Source organism: Panthera onca, chromosome C1 (assembly GCF_046562875.1).
Source record: "Panthera onca isolate mPanOnc1 chromosome C1, mPanOnc1 haplotype 2, whole genome shotgun sequence".
NCBI lineage: Eukaryota > Metazoa > Chordata > Mammalia > Carnivora > Felidae > Panthera > Panthera onca.
In genome coordinates, this window is record NC_138346.1 from 172,439,219 (window position 1) to 172,458,969 (window position 19,751).

The following is a 19,751-nucleotide window of genomic DNA, read 5'->3' on the forward strand; positions in this document are numbered from 1 at the left end:
ATAAAAAAATAAAAAATAAGTCTGACACTCTGACATGACTTTGGGATCCTTCATGACAAGGACTCCATCTTCTTTATCTTGGGGCCCTCAGAACTCATTTTAGAGTTTAACACAGACACCCTAGAAATACTTGTTTGATGTATGTATGAATTAATAATCTACAAACAAGACATCCACATCTGCAGAATACAGTATTTATTCATAAAAATCTATACACTTTTTATATAATATCTGTCCCACATAATGAACCAAGACTTGATAGTTAGATTGCATCTAATTCAACCAATAGTAGCTATGCAGGCAGGGCTGCTTTTTGGTTAATGCAAACACTATCTGGCTAAATAATTCCGGTTGATGTTTTTTAAAACAGAAAAAAAAAAAACCCACTTTTACAGCTGTTTTAATGTATCATCAAAGCTCCAGGCTATCCTACATGTTGCACTGACTGACTTGATCCATCCTGCACCCTGCTTTAAGTCCAAACCCTGTCCTGCTTTGCATGTCTTCACCAACCAGTCCAAGCTGCTCTCCACTCCTGAGTTGACTTTAAGATCTATTTTGCCACTGACACATATACTATTTTGCTATTTATATATAAATCAATCTATCATAGGTGGAATAGACCAAGTAAGAAGATCAGAGATAGCTGTTAGTGTCCGCTTTATTCCAGGTTCTTCACAAGGATTATTTCCAAATTTCCCAACAACACTAGAAAATAGGCTCACATTAAGTCCCATTAAGAGATAATGAATCTAAGAGTTAGCCAAGTGAAACCAATTTCTTAGTAATCTGAGGCTGGTAATGTGGTGCCAGGATTTGAACACACATATATCTGACTAGGAAGTTCCCGTCTTTGCCCATTTCGTTGTCTGTATGTGGTTTGGTTTCCTTTTTTATAGCACACAGGTATACAGTAGAGGTGTGGGACCAGGTATAAAACTGAGTTGCTATGAGCCAGATTATTGGAAGCTAAAGGCAATTTGATGTGTGTGAATGAAAGGAGATAGTAGTTTCTTCCCTTAAACTAATCCTATCAAGTCAGCCTCTATGTGCAGGAGACCATATATATTTTAATGTATGTCTTATCAAATGAATCTTCATGAAATTGAACAGTGTTATCTCCCTTTTTTAGATGAGGAAAGTATCTTGATTTAAATCAAAAAGAACATAGCGGAAGGGGAGGAAAAATAAGATAAACACAGAGGGAGAGAAAAACCATAAGAGACACTTACATATAGAGAACAAACAGAGGATTGCTAGAGGTGAGGTGGGTGGGAGGATGGACTAAATGAGTGATGGGCATTAAGGAGGGCACTTGTTGGGATGAGCACTGGGTTATATGGAAGTGATGACTCACTAAATTCTACTCCTGAAATCATTATTACACTAAATGTTAACCAACTTGGATTTAAATAAAATTTAAAAGTGAAAAAAAGATCAAACAGGTAATATGGTATAACCAACTTAGATTTGTACCCAAGTTACTCTGACCCAAATTCCATGTTGTTCAGCACTTATGACCCTCAGTAAACACTCTGTACATGTAGCCATAGAGATTTTGGTTGACAAACTGTACATAAACACAAACGGCAGTGTTACCTCATTTTTCCTCCTGAGAGCCACTCTGCAACCCACCTAATTGCCTTTGGATCTTTCCACCTCTAATTGTGCCTTTAGATGATTGATCTTTAGACCAGTACGTAAGCCTTTTATTTTTTTTTAATGTTTTGTTTATTTTGAGGGAGGGAGGGAGGTAGGGAGGGAATATCTCAAACAGGATCCACGCTGTCAGCATAGAGCCTGACCCAGGGCTTGATCTCACATATCATGAGATCATGACCTGAACCAAAATCAAGAGGACCCTCAACCAACCATGTGCCCCAATAAGTAGCCCTTTTAAAGACAAAATTAAAAAAAAAAACTATGCAGAGGAGTCACTAGACCGTCCCCTAGTATCCACTCACCTTTAACTTTGAGATGTAAATATATTTTTATTTACATTTTCCTAAGTAAACAGCAAAATGATTGAAATGATTGGAACCAACCTATTTGCTTAAAGAAAACAATAGTTTCCATTTCATTCACTTTTTAAAATTTTGCTTATTAGTGTGATCAGAATTTCACATGGATTATCTCATAACCACTTAAATGTTATGGTTTTTTTAATTTTTAAAGTATAATTGATATAATAGTTTGAGGAATACAACACATTGATTAAATAATTTTACATTACGGTACCCACCATCTGTCAGATTATAATATTATCAACTATATTTGTGCTGTACTTTTCATCTCCACAATTTATTTTATAACTAGAAGCTTGTAACTCTTAATCCCTGTCATTGATTTTGCCCATCCCATTCCCCTCTGGCAACCATCAGTTCTGTGTACTTAAGGGTCTATTTGTTTTTTTGTTTGTTCATTTTATTTTTATATTCCACACATAAGTGAAGTCACATGGTATTTGGTTTTGTCTGATTTATTTCACTTAGCATAATATCCTCAGGGTCCATCCGTGTTGTCACAAATGACAAAATCTCATTCCTCTTTATGGGTAATATTCTATTGCGTATATATTTATATGTACACATGTATATGTACACAAAACATACACATGTATACACATATATACATATAGGTGCACATAGATACATACATATGTATACACACATATATGTAATCTTCTATCCATTCATCTATTGATGGAAACTTGGGTTGCTTCCATATCTTGGCTATTGTTAATAATTCTACAAAGGATAGGGGTACATATATCTTTTCCAAATAGTGGTTTTTATTTTCTTTGGGTAAATACTGACTAAAATTACTGGATCATATGGTATTTCTATTTTTAATTTTTTGAGAAACGTTTATACTATTTTCTACAATGGTTGCATCAATTTACATTCCCAACAAAAGTGCATGAGGGTCCCCTTTTCTCCACTTCCTTATCAACACTTGTTATTTCTTGTATTTTTTTTAATGTTTATTTTTGAGAGAGAGAGACAGAGCACCAGTGGAGGAGGGGCAGAGAGGAGGAGACAGAGAATCTGAAGCAGGCTCTGCACTGATAGCAAAGAACCCAGTGCAGGGCTAGAACTCATGAACCATGAGATCATGACCTGAGCCAGAGTTGGACACTTAACTGACTGAGCAGCCCAGGTGCCCCTCTTGTATTTCTTACGCTAAGGATTGTGAATGGGATGAGGTGATATCACATTGTGGTTTTGATTTGCCTTTTCTCAATGATTAGTGATGTTGGGCATCTTTTGTGTGTCTGTTTGTCATCTATATGCCTTCTTTGGAAAAATGTCTTTTCAGGTCCTCTGCCCATTTTAATGAGATTATTTGGGGATGTTGTTTTTGGTATTGGGCTTAAAGTTCTTTATATATATATATATATATATATATATATATATATATATTATATACATGTATATATATACACACATATATATATATACACACACACACATATGTATTTATAATATATATATTACATATGTATATTTTATATATAATATATATAATATATACATATATAATATACATTTTTTTAACCCTTTTTTGGATATATCAGTTGCACATACTTTTCCCATTCAGTGCATTGCCTTCTGGTTTTGTTGATGATTTCCTTTGCTGGGCAAAACTTTTGATGTAATCCCAATAATTTATTTTTGTTTCCCTTGCCTGAGGAAACATATCCATAAATATGCTGCCAATGCTTGTGTCTAAGAGATTACGGTCTATGTTTTCTTTTAGGAGTTTGATGGTGTCAGGTCTCACATACAGGTCTTTGACCCATTTTGAGGTGTGTGTGCACGTGCTGTAAGAAAGTTGTCTAGTTTCATTTCTACATAGCTCTCCAGTTTTCCCAATACTATTTGTTAAAAAGACTTTCTTCATTGCATGTTCATGCCTCCTTTATCATATTTTAATTGACTGTATAAATTTATTTCTAGGCTCTCTATCCTGTTCCATTGATCCGTGTGTCTGTTTTGGTGCCAGTACCATACTGTTTTGATAACTGTAGCTTTGTAGTGTATCTTCAAATCTGGGAGGTTATGCCTCCAGCTTCGCTGTTCTTTCTCAAAATTGCTTTTTGAGAAAGACCTTATTTAGGGTCTTTGGGAGTTCTATACAAATTTTAAGATTTGTTCTGGTTCTATAAAAGTGGCACTGGCATTTTGATAGGGATTACATTGAATTTCCTTTTTTGCAAATGTTTTTGAGAAGGAGCATGAGCAGAGGAGTGGAGGGAGAAGGAGAGAAAGAATCTCAAGCAGTCTCCACAATCAGTTGGAGGCTGACACAGAGCTCTATCCCACGACCCTGGGGTCATGACCTGAGCTGAAATCAAGAGTTGGGCACTCAACCAACTGAGCCACCCAGGAACCCCTGGATTGATTTTCTAAAAGGCCTGGGGTGGTATGAACATTTTAATAATATTCTCCCAATCAGTGTGGATGGTACATCTTTCCATGTGCATTTTCCTCAATTTCTTTCATCAGCATCTTACAGTTTTCAGAGTATAGGTCTTTCACCTACTTGGTTAAAATTATCCCAGTATTTTATTCGTTTTGGTGCAATTGTAAATGGGATTGTTTTCTGAATTTATCTTTCAGCTACTGTGTTATTAGTGTATATAAATGAAACAAATTTCTGTATATACTAATTTTCTATCCTACAGTTTTACTGAATTCATTTATTACTTCTAATAGTGTTTTGGTAGAGTCTTTAGGATTTTCTATATATAGCATGATGTCACCTGCAAATAGGGACAGTTTTTCTTCCTTACAAATTTGGATGTTTTTCTTTCTTCTTGTCTGATTCCTACAGCTGGGACTTTGAGTACTATGTTGAATAAAAGTGGTGAAAGAGCACATACTTGGGGCACCTGTGAGGGTCATTTGGTCAAGTGTCCGACTTCAGCTCAGGTCATGGTCTCAGTTTGTGAGTTCAAGCCCCACTTTGGGCTCTGTGTTGACAGCTCAGAACCCGGAGCCTGCTTCAGATTCTGTGTCTCCCTCTCTCTCTCTGCCCCTCCCTTGCTCATGCTGTGTCTCTCTCTCTCTTTAAACATTAAAAAAACAAAACAAAACACAGAACATACTTGTCTTGTTCCTGATGTTAGAAGTAAACCTTCAGTTTTTAATCATTGAGTATGATGTTAGGTGTAGTTTTGTTGTTATATGACCTTTATTATGTTGAAGTAGTTTCCCTCTAAACTTTGAGTTTTTATCATGAATGAACACTGTATTTGTCAAATGCTTTTTCTGCATCTATTGAGATAGTTATATGGTTTCTATCCCCAGCCCCTGTCTTTTTTTGTTTGTTTGTTTTTTGGTTAATGTGTTGTATCACCATAGATGTGTGAATATTGAACCACACTTAAATTCCCTGGAATACATCCCACTTGATCATGGTGAATGATTTTTTTAATGTATTGTTCAGTTTGGTTTGTTAATATTTTGTTGAGAATTTTTGCCTCTATGTTCATCAGGCATATTGGCCTGTAGCTTCCTTTTTCTGAAGTGTCTTTGTCTGGTTTTGACATCTGAATAATGTCCTTGTAGAATGAAGTTGGAAATTTTTCTTCCATTTTTGGGGAATTGTTTGCAAAGAATATGGATTAACTATTCATTAAATGTTTTGTAGAATTCATCTACCTGTGAAACCATCTGGTCCTGGACTTGTATTTGTTGGGAACTTTTTGATTAATGATACAATTATGTTAGTAGTAAGCAGTCTCTTAATTCTTCCTAATTCAGTTTCTAGGAATTTATCCATTTCTTCTAGATTGTCCAATTTATTAACATATAATTTGTCATAATGGTCTCATAATTCTTTGTATTTCTATGGTATTCTGATTTGATTCTTGTTTTTAAGTCTAGCTAAAGATGTATTAATTTTATCTTTTCAAATAACTAGTACTGGGTTTCATTGATCTTTTCTATCTTGTTAATTTTTTCTCCAATATTCATTATTTCATTCCTCTACCAGCTTTGGGTTTATTGTTCTTTTTCCAGTTCATTTAGGTGTAAGGTTGGTCTGATACAGATTTTTCTTTTTTCTTATAATAGGTCTGCATCACTACAACTCTCCCTCTAAGCACTGCTTTTGCTGGGTCCTGTAGATTGTGAAACATTGTTGTTTTGTTTTTTAATATTTATTTTTGGGAGGGGGAGGGGCAGAGAGAGAGAGAGGGAAACAGAGGATCCAAAGTGGGCTCCACGCTGATAGCTGAGAGCCAGATGCAGGGCTCAAATTCATGAACCGTGACATCATGACCTAAGCCAAAGTTGGACGCTTAACCAACTGAGACACCAAGGCACCTCTGTTGTTTTTTTTAATGTTCTTTGGTCTCCGTGTATTCTAAAATCCTTTAGAACATGTGGTTTAGCCTCCTCATGTTTGTGTTTTTTCCATTTTCTTTCTTGTAATTGATTTTTAGTTTCATGCCATGGTGCTTGGAAAAGATGCTTGATGTGGTTTCAATCTTGTTAAATTTATTGAGATTTGCTCCATGGCCTAACTTGATCTATCCTGGAAAATGTTACATGTGCACTTGAAAAGATGTGTATTTTGCTGGTTTTGATGGAATATTGTGTGTGTATATATATATATATATATATATATATATATATATATATATATCTGTTAGTCTATCTGGTCTAATGTGTCATTCAAGGCCACGGTTTCCTTGTTGATTTTTCTGTCTAGAAGATCTATTGATAGTGGGGTATTAAATTCCTCTAATGGTCATTGTATTACTGTCAATTTCTTCTTTTGCTAATATTTTATGTATTTAGGTGTTCTTATGTTGGGTACATAAATATTTACAATTGTTACATCCTCTTACAATGATCCATCTACCATTTCTGTGGTATCAGTTATTTCTCCTCCATCTCTGATTTGAGTCCTTTGAGTCTGGCTAAAGGTTTATCAAAGAACCAGCTGTTGGTTTCACTGATCTTTTCTACTGTTTGTTTTTAGTCTATTTTATTGTTTTGTTTCTTTACTAACTTTGGGGTTTGTGGTTCTTTTTCTAGTTCATTTAGATGTGAAGTACCCTTCTTTGTCTCTCGTTGCAATCTTTGCTTTAAAGTTTGTTGTGTCTGGGGGTGCCTGGGTGGCTCTGTCAGTTGAATGTCCCAACTCCTGATTTCAGTTCATGATCCATGGTCGTGGGATGGAGCCCCACATTGGGCTCCATGCTGAGCATGGAGCCTGCTTAATATTCTCTCTTTTCTCTGCCACTTGTGTGTTCATTCGTGCTCTCTAAAATAAAAAATTAAATTAAAAATTAAATAAAAATAAAGCATATTTTTCTCTGATACAGGTATTGCTAACCTGTTACCTGCCCCCCCCCACTTCCATTGGCATAGACTATCTTTTTCCATCCCTTCACTTTGTGTCTTATGTCTAAAGTGAGTCTTTTTTTTTTTTAATCCATTCTGCTACCCTGTGTCTTTTGATTGGAGCATTTAGTCCATTTACAGTTAAAGTAATTATTGATACATATATGCTTAGGACATTTTGTTAATTGTTTTCTGGTTGGCTTTGTATTTCTTCTTTCTTCTCTTGTGGTTTGATGGCTTTAATGGTATTTTTTAAACTTCTTGTGGATCTATTAAAGGTTTTTGATTCGTGATTACTGTTGGGTTTGTGTGTGGCATCTTAATCACTTAAATTCAAACACATTCTGAAAGCATTAAATTTTTACCCCCTTGTTTTATGTGTATAATCTCATATTTTACATCCTTTTGTGTATTAGTTTTGTAGATATAACTGATTTTAGTACTTTAGTGTTTTCATCTCTGTACTGTAATTAATCTACATTTACTGTATGTTTGCTTTTACCTCTGAAATTTTTTCCTTTAATAATTTTCTTCTAGTTATAGCCTCTTTGTATTTAAAGAATTCCCTTAAGGTGCCTTGGTGCCTCATTCGGTCAAGCCTCTGACTTCACCTCAGGTCATGATCTCTCACTGCTGGTGAGTTCGAGCCCATGTTGGGCTCTGTGCTGACAGCTCAGAGCCTGGAGCCTGCTTCAGATTCTGTGTCTCCCTGTCTCTCTGCCCCCTCCCCTGCTTGCACTTTGTCTCCCTCCAAAAAATAAACATTAAAAAAGAATCCCTTTTAATATTGTTTAAAAGTCTGGTCTAATTGTGATAAAAATCCTTTAACTTTTGTCTGCAAAATTCTTTGAGTTCTGAATGATAACCTTGCCAGGTAGGGTATTCTTGGTTGTGGGTTTGTTAGTTCTCCCATCACTTTGAATATATCATGCTATTCCCAATTTGGCCTAAAAAAATTCTGCTGAAAAAGCAGCTGATAGCTTTTTGGGGTATCAGTGTATGTAATGGTTTCCCTTTATCTTTCTGCATTTAAAATGCACTCTTTATCATGAATCCTGGTGTGGACCTCCTTGGTATCATCTTATTTGGGGCTCTCTTGACTTCCTGGACCTAGATGTCTATTTTCCTTTCCCACATTAATTTCTTCAAATACGTTTTCTGCTGCTCTTCTATTTCTGGAATCCCTGTAATGTAAATGTTATTATGTTTGATGTATCAAAGTTCTTAATTTTACTATTGTTCTTTTTGCTATTCAGCTTTGTTGCTTTTTATTACCCTTTCTCCAAGATTGCTGATCTTTTCTTCTACAACTCCTAATCCACTGATTCCCTTTAGTCTGTTTTTCATTTTGGTTATTGTAGTCTTCAGTTCTGACTAGTTCTTTTGTTATTTTCTATTGCTTTGTTGAAGTTCTCACTGAGTTCATTTACTCTTTATGTATTTCTGATGAGTATCTCTATGACCACGCCTTTGAGTTCTTTATCAGGCATATTGCTGATACTTATTTCATTTAGCTCCTTTACTGTGATTTTGCCTTATTCTTTCATTTGGGGCATATTCCTGTATCCTCATTTCGTCTGTGTTTGTTTCTGTGTAGTAGGTAGGTCAACAATGTCTTTGCCCTCCTACCCTTTTTGATGTGGCTGTCTACACATCAGCTGCAGAAGATCTGTTCTGTGTATTCAGGTAATTTTCAGATGTAGCTGTTATCTCAGTGTATCCTTTGGATGATTTTACTATCGGCCATGTTCCTGCTTTCAATGCTATATTTTATATATTATTTATGTACTCATTTTACGAATGAGGAAACTAAGCCTTTGCATAGTTAATATATTTTGCAGCTGGTATACAGCTGATGATTCAGAGGCTTAGCTAAAGAGAAACAGTACAACCCTAGTCATGTTAAATATGAATCAAACATCTACTTGTTCAATAGACATTTTTAAAACCAGGTTAATATCTAGCATCTATAAGAATTTGGACACTAAATGGGTAAGTGGCATTAATGAAGACACTTGTTGGGATGAGCACTGGGTGTTCTACATAAGGGATGAATCACTGGAATCTACTCCTGAAATCATTATTGTACTAATAGGTATATATATAAAATAAAAGCAAACTTTGGGATTAAAAAAAAAAAAAAGAACTCAGACATAGACAAGGAAAATGTAATAAATAGAAAATATTCTCTGATACAGCAAAATGAATGGATTATTATAATCTAGTTTAGCAAAACATTACATTCTAGCCATTGAGACTTCCCAAGTTGGTGTGGCAGGGGATCTGCCTCTGTGAAAATCAAATGAGTTTTGATGTTAAAGCACATTGTAATAGGTTGTAACCTGACACAAATTAAAAAAAATTATTAGATATATATGTGCACCATAGTTGACCTGATGAGACTTTGAATTTCCTTTTTTTTAAATTTCCTTTTATGAAAGATTATATTTAGAAAAGCTATCAGACATTTGGAAAATATAAATTGCATAATTGATATAAAAATGTATTAAGTAATTGATTCTAGTAGGAATTTTATGAATGATTAGGCAGTGAGCAGAGAATCTTACCAAAATTACCTAACGTATTATGATTTTACTTTAAGCCTGTTACTGATCTGTCAAAGAAAATCACTTCAATCATATATGTCTATACAACCCTTTCTCTATTACACATCAATCTATCAGCTAGTGGTATTTACATATTAGGGGAGCTTTCTAATATTATTTAATAACATAGAGATAGAGAAGTATATTTGTATTTTTGTTATTGTTAATAATACCTTTCCAACAGAATTTTACCAATTATGGTCTTAAGTGCAATTTCCTTTTGCGTAGTAATAGGTTTATCATATTGTTTCAATACAAGTACTGCTCTACCCAAGTCAGCCATGGAAGATGAGGAAACAAGATGGGATTTAAAGACTCAAAGCCAGGTTGACAGAAGTATCAGAAACTATGGTCATGAACCAGAGAGTTTCTAGTTTTAGTCTAGTCTCAAAGTGACATAAATGAGACCAGCTTTTCTTTTATTCCCCAGTTTGAGATAAAATTGACATAAATTTATACAGCATTAAGGTGTATAATAGTAGCTTTTCCAAAATATGTTCTCTATTTGAAGTCTACTATATATAGTAGACTCATATATAACAATACATTGCACACAGACACTAGATACTATATTATAAATTCTACATGGACAAAGACTATATTTTGTTCACTTTTTTACTTATTCACTCAACAAAGCTTTGTCATCTTCTCTGCATCAGGCTTCAAATGATTTGCACTCTAGTGGGAGAATGCTTAAAAGTAAACAGACCCAATACAAAGTGATCCATGCTCAGGTCAGAGCAGCATGCTGGAGAGGGCACACAGGAGACAAAGTCAGTATGAAAACTGTGCTGAAGGAAGGGCTTTCCAGGCAAAAGTACTATATTGGGAAATGAGGTTTAAATATTTCAGTAGAACCCACAGGATAGGGTATATATAAGAAAATGTGGTCAGAAATTAGACTGGAGAGTCAGCAGCTAGACCCTGAACAGATATAGATGTCATATTAAGAGTTTGTGCTTTATCCTAGATGAGCTAGAGAAATAGAAAATAGAAGTCAGAGACTGACAGACTAAGTTTTATTATGGTCTCTTTTTTATCAGAATGGAAGGCATATTGGAAAGATACAAAACAAAGAATGAGGGTTTATGGTAGGGATTTAAGAGGGGAGGAATAAAATCTTAAAATATTTAGGATTAGAACTGATGTACCTTGGATGTAGTAGTAGGTTGAGAGAAAAGGATGAATAATTCAATTACTTGCTCAAGGTCTAACCTCATGCTTGACACAATGAAATCACTCAATAAGATGTTCACAGAATGAATGAGTAGAAAAGTAAATGAAGCCTAAACACCATCATTACTATCTCATTATCATCAATATCACTGACTGGATGCTTATTAGGCACCATGCTCTTGTTAACTTATTCAGCTATATTAACACAGTGGATACTCACAATAACCCTAAGTGATGGGTTCTATTAGATTTCCATTTTATAGATGGGAGAACTGAAGTTTGCTGAAGTTAGTAAGGAGAGAGTTCATGTCTTGGGTCTCATAAGTCTAAGTGGATAATTTTATCTCCTATAGTATTTTAGAAAGTTGACCTATAACCACTGTTTTTTTTAATTTAACCATGTTATTAAAAAAATACCTAGTCTTAAATTTTTAAGAAGATCGCCTTCTATATTTTATAGACTATTCCAGACTTTGTCATGGAAAATGGATGGAACTCTACTCCAAGCCTAGAAACTTGGGAATATATAATCTGCCTGAAAGAGAGCAACGTTTCTTTTCATCACAGAAACAAAAACTAGGAGAAAGGTAACACGGTGCTTTGCATTCACTTGCTTCACCGTCACTAAAAATAACAGAAGTGATGCTGCATTTTTCTTCTCTCTATAATGAATGGCCTAATTGCATTTGGTAATTGCATATGACTGAGAATAATTTAATTGAAAATGAACTGTGGCTTTGCTTTTTGCAAATGCAGGCATCTTGAGTTTCTCACTGGTTTATTATGTCTTACTAGGCCTTGCCCCTATGAAGAGAGGAAGTCCCTCAACACTGGAGACCCCATGGATTTTCATGGAGGGGCATCTTGATCGACACCATAAATGTCGATAAGTCAGGGGCAATTTGATGTTATCCCTTGAGCTTTTTCACCTCCCTGTTACTGAAAAACATCTCATCATCATTATCATTACCATATTATCATTATCACAATTCCTGTATGTGTATGTTTGAGAATCGACAAAGCAGTTTCATTTACAGGTGGAAAAAAAAAAAAACCAGATATTTCTTTATTGCTTATGAAAAACCAAAATTCAGAGAAGTTAAGAGACTTGCCTAGATCACATACTTGAGGAACCACAGTTTGTACCTAAGAATCTAAACAAAGTGTTTTCCTACTATTAAGTGCCTACCTAAAGACCTAAAAAAAAAAAAAATCACAATATACATGACTTTAAAACACCTGAGGAAGGGAGCCAACAGGAATGTGATTTTAATTCAAGAATATTTTAAATTAAATAAGAATGTTTAATATGTAATGCCTAATAAGTCAGCAGCAAGCAATAATACGAAGAAGAAAATACAAATCAAAAGGTGGTGGGACGGGTGCCTGGGTGGCTCCTTCAGTTAAACATGTGACTCTTGATATCAGCTCAGGTCTTGATCTCAGGGTTGTGAGTTCAAGCCCTGCACTGGGTGTGAAGCCTACTTAAAAAAAAAAAGTGGTGGGCAAGGGACGATACAGAGGATTCACCACAGCAGGCTAACTGGTATGGCTTCTTACCTGCACCCAGACATTAGGAGCAGTACTGAAGACAGAAGCTGAGCAGATTCAATCCCAAGAATTAACACTATATGCCTCCAAACTGGAAAGAGTGCTGATCAGGAACTGGTGATCAGGCAGTCCTAGAAGATGTAAAGTAAGGGGCGCCTGGGTGGCGCAGTCGGTTAAGCGTCCGACTTCAGCCAGGTCACGATCTCGCGGTCCGTGAGTTCGAGCCCCGCGTCAGGCTCTGGGCTGATGGCTCGGAGCCTGGAGCCTGTTTCCAACTCTGTGTCTCCCTCTCTCTCTGCCCCTCCCCCGTTCATGCTCTGTCTCTCTCTGTCCCAAAAATAAATAAAAAAACGTTGGAAAAAAAAATTTAAAAAAAAAAAAAGATGTAAAGTAATATTCCATTAAGGTACAGTATATAGGTTTTCTTTTTCAATTTTTTATTGTGGTAAATACACCCAACAAAATTTACCATCATAACCATTAAATACAAAGTTCAGTAGTGTTAAGTACATTCATATTGTAGTGTAACCATCACTACCCTCCATCTCCAGATTGCTTTTCATCTTGTAAAACTGAAGCTCTGTACCCATTAAATAATAACTCCCAGTTCCCCCTCTCCCATCTCCTGAAACCACCTTCTGTCTCAATGATTTTGACTAATCTAGGTACCTCCTTAAAATTTAATCCTAGTTTGTCTTTTTGTGACTGACTTGTTTCACTTGGCACTATGTCCTCCAGGTTTAGCCTATTGTAGTATATTCCAGAATTTTCTTTTCAAGGCTGAGTAATATTTCATTGTACATATATACCACATTTTGCTTCTCTGTCAAATGGACACTTGGGTTTCTTCCACATTTTAGCTATTGTGAATAATACTGCTATGAATATGGGTACCTTAGCTTGGGTTGCTGCAACAAAATACCACAAACTGGGTGGTTTAAACAATGGAAGTTTATTTTTCACAGTGCTAGACGTGGGAAAGTCTGAAATCAAGGTGCTTGGGAACCTCTTCCTTGCATGCTATAAGCTCACATGACCTTTCCTTATTACATGTGCAGGGACAAAGTCTTGTCTCCTCCTCTTCATATAAGGGCATAAATTCCATCATGAAGTCACCACCCACCTGACCTCATCTAAACCTAGACACTGATTTTACTTCTTTTGAGTATATACACAGAAGTAAAAATGCTGAATTTTTTTCCACAGGGGCTGTACCATTTTACATTCCCACTGAAAGTGCACTAGGGTTCTAATTTCTCCACATCCTTCCAACATTTGTTTTCAGTTTCTTTGACAGTATCCATTCTAATGGGTATGAAATGGTATTTCATCAAAGTTTTGATTTGCTTTGTCCTGATGATTAGTGATGTTGACTATCTTCATGTGCTTAGTGGCCATCCCTACACTTTCTTTGGAGCAATGTCTATTCCTTTGCCCATTTTTAAATTGGGTTGTTTTTAAGATTTCTATGTATTCTGGATATTAATCCCTTCTTGGATAGATTAGTTGTAAACAGTTGATCCTATTCTATATGTTATCTGTTCACTGTTGGTAGTGTCCATTGTTGCACATAATTTCCAAGAATCCAAATTTTCTTTTGTTATCTGTGCTTTTGGTGTCATATAGAAATAATTACTGGTCATGAAGCTTTGCCCTGTTGTCTTCTAAGAATTGCTGGATTTTGAGTTAATTTTTATATATGATGCTAGGTAAGGATCCAACTTCATCCTTTTATTGTGAATACCTAATTTTCCTAGCACCATTTATTAGAGACCATCCTTTCCCCCGTTAAATGGGCCTTGGCACCTTTGTCAAAAGTTATTTATTTCTAGGCTCTCCTTTCTTTTCCATTGGCTTTTATACCACTATCACACTGTTTGCATTACTAGTTTTGAAATCAAGACAAATTTTGCTTTGTTCTTAGGCAGACATTTTGGCAACCTTCTCCCCTTATATCCTGTTTCTGTGTCTGAACCTCCATGATCAGTACATAGATCCCTGATTTTTGGAGGATGTGATCCTTCTTGCCCGCCCTGGCTCCCACAGGTTGCATGCAATGTACTCCTGGAATATGTACATTGCCTGCTACAGGGCTGGAGCACTGCTGCTGAGCCAAGAGCTGAATTTGGCTGAAATTAATCACAATTTACTGGCTCAAGCCTTTTCCTGGAAGTTACAAGCCTTCAATAGACTACAAAGTCCCCAAATAGTTACATCATTTCTTCTAGTACAGTTATTGTTTAGGGGGGAAGGCAGAGTCCTCGACCTTCTTATTCTGCCATCTTCCTAGAATACTCCTCCTATAACATAGTTTTGTTAATGGTCATGTTGATGGTTTACAAATTTATAGCTATCAGGGATAAGACTTATGAATATTCTTGGATACAACTTCATAAGAGGCCCTATTTTCATTTATCTTGGTTAAATAACTAGGAGCATAATTATTGCATTAGGTCTTGTGCATTTAACTCTGTGATTGTATGTATATACTCACCAATAGAGTATAAGACGTCTACTTGCTCCAAAAATTGGTATGTTTTAATTTTCATTCATTCAAAAATATTTTCTATTTTATCTTGTGATGTTTTGACTTATGGATTACTTATCAATTGTTTAATTTACAAATGTTTTTAATTAAGATATCTTACTGCTAATTTTTAATTTAATTCCAGTTAACGTACAATGTAATACTCATTTCAGGTATGCAATATAGTGACTCAACACTGCCATACAACATCCAGTGCAATCTTTAATCCCTTCACCCATTCTCCCCTCTCCCTCCATTCTGGAAACCATCAGTTTGTTCTCTAAGGTTAAGAGTCTGTTTCTTGGTTTGCTTCTCTCTTTTTCCCCCCTTGCTCATTTATTTTTTTCTTAAATTCCATATATAAGTGAAGTCACATGGCTAATTATTTATCATTTAATATATGTGATAAGGTATTTGAATAAAGAGAATGACCGTAAGATTTGAGACTAGTTTTATATATATTCTTTTTAAGTATACACTTAACATTCACCAAGAAATTACTATAATGTTCTAAACATGTCCATGAGGACAAGTTGGTTGATAATATTGTTTAGATCTTTGACATCTTAGCTGATGTTCCCTCAAATTTATTCTTCCAATTTATTATAAATTATTGAGAGAGGGTTTTGAAAATCACCAGTCATAAGTGGAGCTTTTCTATTCTCTTTCATTCTATCAGTTTTTCATGAATTTTAAAACTCTTATTAGACGAATACACATTTAGAATATGTCTTCTTGATAGATTATTTATTATTATGAATGCCCCCCTTTTTTCTCTGAGAGTATTCTCTCTTGCAGTTAACTTGGCCTGACATTAATATAGCCACATCAACCATTTTACCTATAATGCTTGTAATGTATATTGTTCCCTGCCGTTTAATTTTCAACTGATCTATGATTTAAAGGAAGCAAATATTTGGGTCTTTTTTTCTATCCAAACTGACCATCTCTTTTTAATGTTTAGTATTTTTACCCTCAGTATAATTATCTGTATGGCTGAGTTTGAGTCTAGTGCTTGGGAATTTTGTTTTCCTGTTGGCCTATTTTATGTCCATCTGCTTATAGTCAAATCATATATTTTTAGCATTTCAATTTATCTTTTTTCTTGCATTTATACTTTTTTTGGTAATGCTTTATAGATTACATTACAAAATTTTAGCTTACCTGTTTTGAGGTATGTTTCTTCCTAATTAAAGATCTACAATATTATGTCATTTATTTCAACAATGCTTTGCCATTTGTGCTAGTTTTATCATGTATTCCACTTTTGCATGGACTGTAAACAATACCATTTATTAGTATTATTACCTTAGGTTACAAGTTCTCTTACAGAAATTTAAAATATATTTCTTACCATTCTCCCTGAAGTTTGGGACATCTACTTGGTGTTATTTCTTCTCAGCCTAATAAATATCTTTGAGATTTTCTTTTAGTGCAGGTCTTAAAAGACAAATTCTTTCAACTTTCACTTGTCTTGAAATGACTTTTTATTCTTGCCTTTATTTTAGAAGAATATCTTTTACTGAATATATTCAGTTCCCTCACCTTTTGTTGCTTTCTAGACCTTGTGTTTAAAGTACATTAAACAACAAAGGAAGAAAGTCATTGGGTTGTGCAATGTAAGATTTATGAAGGAGACAGGGTTTTAACTGAGCATTAAAAACAAACACACACAAAAAACCTAGACAATTAACAGCACTAGAACACACCGGAGGAGAATCTTATTTTAGTTCAAATCTCAGTCTGGGGCTCTCCTTATTTGCTTCTCTGTAAGAAAAGGAGAAATAGATCTGACTGGGAACACAGCACATCAGACAAGACATCAGGTGAGAGCCTGACATTCAATGAATCACACTGAAGTCACTGCATTTAAAAGGGAATATATGTCCTGTTTCACTCTCCTGAACTCCCTGGCATTACTAGTAAGATTGGGTTTCTAGGTCAGGTCACAATCCTCCAACTTACTGGAGGTACCGATATGAAGCTAAGAGTTATTTTCTTTGCAGCATCAATTCTCCCCTAGGTGTCAGCACCTGGGTTTGAAGTAGAATGGTAAGGGTTGCTTTTTTTGGCTTCACTACTTAATCCACTTCTACCAGGAACCAATGGAGACAAAAAGTGATCAATTTCTCTATAAGGGTGATAATTTGTTTTCTATTTCCCTCTTAACATCTCTCTACTTGTTGGAATTCAGTTTACAGGTGAGAGATTGAGAGGTATAGTTTTACCCCCCAACTCCAACATCTATGGAAAAGTACAAGAGAAGAAAGAGACCCACACATTTCATAGATAGCAATGCAGAAAGATGAAGGACAGGTGAGAGGGATTTCAGGCCCTACATATATTGATCTCTTATATATTGAAAGGTAAAGTGGTTTCATAATGTAAGACCATAAAAACATAGAACCTCCTTGGCTACTATTCTTTGGTGTCATTCAGTGAGAAGCAAGGTACCTGCAAGGATGTTCTGCATTCTTCCCACCCCCCCCCCCCCATAGAAATGCAGAGCTCTCTAATGAATAATGTTACATACTCTGGAATTACACTTCCAAACTTTGAATATGAGCTCAACCACTTGCTATATAAACTTCAGTTTATTTCTCCTTTATAGTTTAGTTCATATATATAATGAGATAATCCATATAAAATACTTGGCCTAGATGGTGTTAAATAAATGGTAACTTAAATAAGATTGACCACTCATTCCTTTAGTCTGTTGAACTTCTGCAATACAGCATATAAAATGTGAGGATTATAAGGAGGATCAGACTTTCACAAAATTATAGGGCAAGCTACTGGCAGAGCCAGCTAGAGGACTATGGTATACACTGGGAGGAGCCAATATGAAGTTATTATGTTTTATATCAGTGACCAATCCAAAAGTCTGGTACATGGTAACTGTTGAATAAGTGATTGCAAAAGTAGAAATAAGAGTGGAGTGTTCAGAATACAAATAGAATATAAATAAGACACAAAAACTAGACACAGTGGTGTCATTCCTGAAATGAAGAGAGCCCCTTTTGAGAAGTTTTGTCGTTGGCTGTATACTTTCAACTCTGGTTGTACTACCCAGGATTTATGAAGAGAGGAACAACTAACTCAGACTTGATTCAGTGAAAAAGGTCATTGAATTTCAAAAATCCTAAGTTCTCCAGCTGGCTACTCAGGAGCCATGAACTGAATCAAAAACCATTTTGAGAAGAGTCAAGTGGTAGTCATGCCAACAGAGGGTGCATCCAAATTGGTAAAAAAAAAAAAAGACCAAGGACAACTACGTGCAAAAGAATGATACTGGACTATTTTCTTTTACCAAACGCAAAAAATAAACTCTAAATGGTTAAAGACCTAAATATGAGACATAAAACCAGAAAACTTCTAAAAGAAAACATAGGCAACAATTTCTTTGATATTAGCCATAGAAACGTTTTTCTGCATATGTATCCTCAGGCAAGGGAAACAAAAGCAAAATTAAACTATTAAGAAGACTTTTCTTTTGGTATAGTCCTCACAGTAAACTAACCAAACAAAAAGGCAGCATGGTGAATGGGAGAATATATTTGTAAATGATGTACCCAATAAGGGGTAATAGCCAAAATATATTAACTACTCAACAACAAAAATAAGCTGATTATTCAGGTCCTCTGACCATTTTAAAAACACTTTTCCAAAGAGGACATACAAATGGCTAATACACACATTAAAAAAAAATGCTCTACATCAAGAAAAATGCAAAATGAAGTCACGAGATATCACCTTATACCTGTGAGAATAACAAGAATAAAAAAGATGAGAAATAACAGGACAAAAAAGAATCCTAGTGCATTGTCAGTGGGAATGTAAATTGGTGTAGCTACTGTGGAAAAGAGTATGGAGGTTTCTTTAAAATAGAAATGCCTTAAAATAGAAATGCCATTTGATCCATTCATTCTACCTCTGGGTATTTACGCAAAGAAAATTAAAACACTAATTTGAGATGATATATGCATCCCCATATTTATTGCAGCATTGTTTATAATATGCAAGATAAGGAATCAACTCAAGTGTCCATCTGTAGATCTATGGTTCGAGAAGATGTGGTAGGTATATACAATAAAATATTACTCAACCATAAAAAAATGAGATTCTGCTATTTGAAACCATGGGGATGGGCCTCTAGAAAGTATGATGTTAAGTGAAATAAATCAGACAAATACCATACAATTTCAATCAACTGTGGAATTTAAGAAACAAAAATGAACAAAGACCTAAATACAGAGAACTGAAGATTGCCAGAGGGAAGGTGGGTGGGTGATAAAGGGGATTTTTTTGCTGAGTAATGTACAGAATTACTGAAACCTATTATACACCTGAAAGTAATACAACTGTTACATATACTTCAATTAAAAAGTTTTAAAAATATTGTCACTTTTTGCAGATGGCATTATTTACATATAGAAAACCCTAAGACTCCATCAAAAACTCTAGGAAGTAATAATTTTCTAATCTGAAAATTCAATACAGGGGCACCTGGGTGGCTCAGTTAAGTGACTGACT

At 35.1% G+C, this 19,751-nt stretch overlaps 1 long non-coding RNA gene across 1 annotated transcript in view; it reads left to right on the forward strand.

Moving 5' to 3' along the window:
* The window catches only part of LOC144617088 (uncharacterized), a 147,527-nt gene extending 135,151 nt beyond the window's left edge, over positions 1-12,376 (forward strand). The window contains exons 3-4 of the long non-coding RNA XR_013557107.2: positions 11,601-11,727; positions 11,936-12,376. This is a non-coding gene — a long non-coding RNA (uncharacterized LOC144617088). The remainder of the gene's footprint in view (positions 1-11,600; positions 11,728-11,935) is intronic.
* Positions 12,377-19,751: the final 7,375 nt, after the last annotated feature.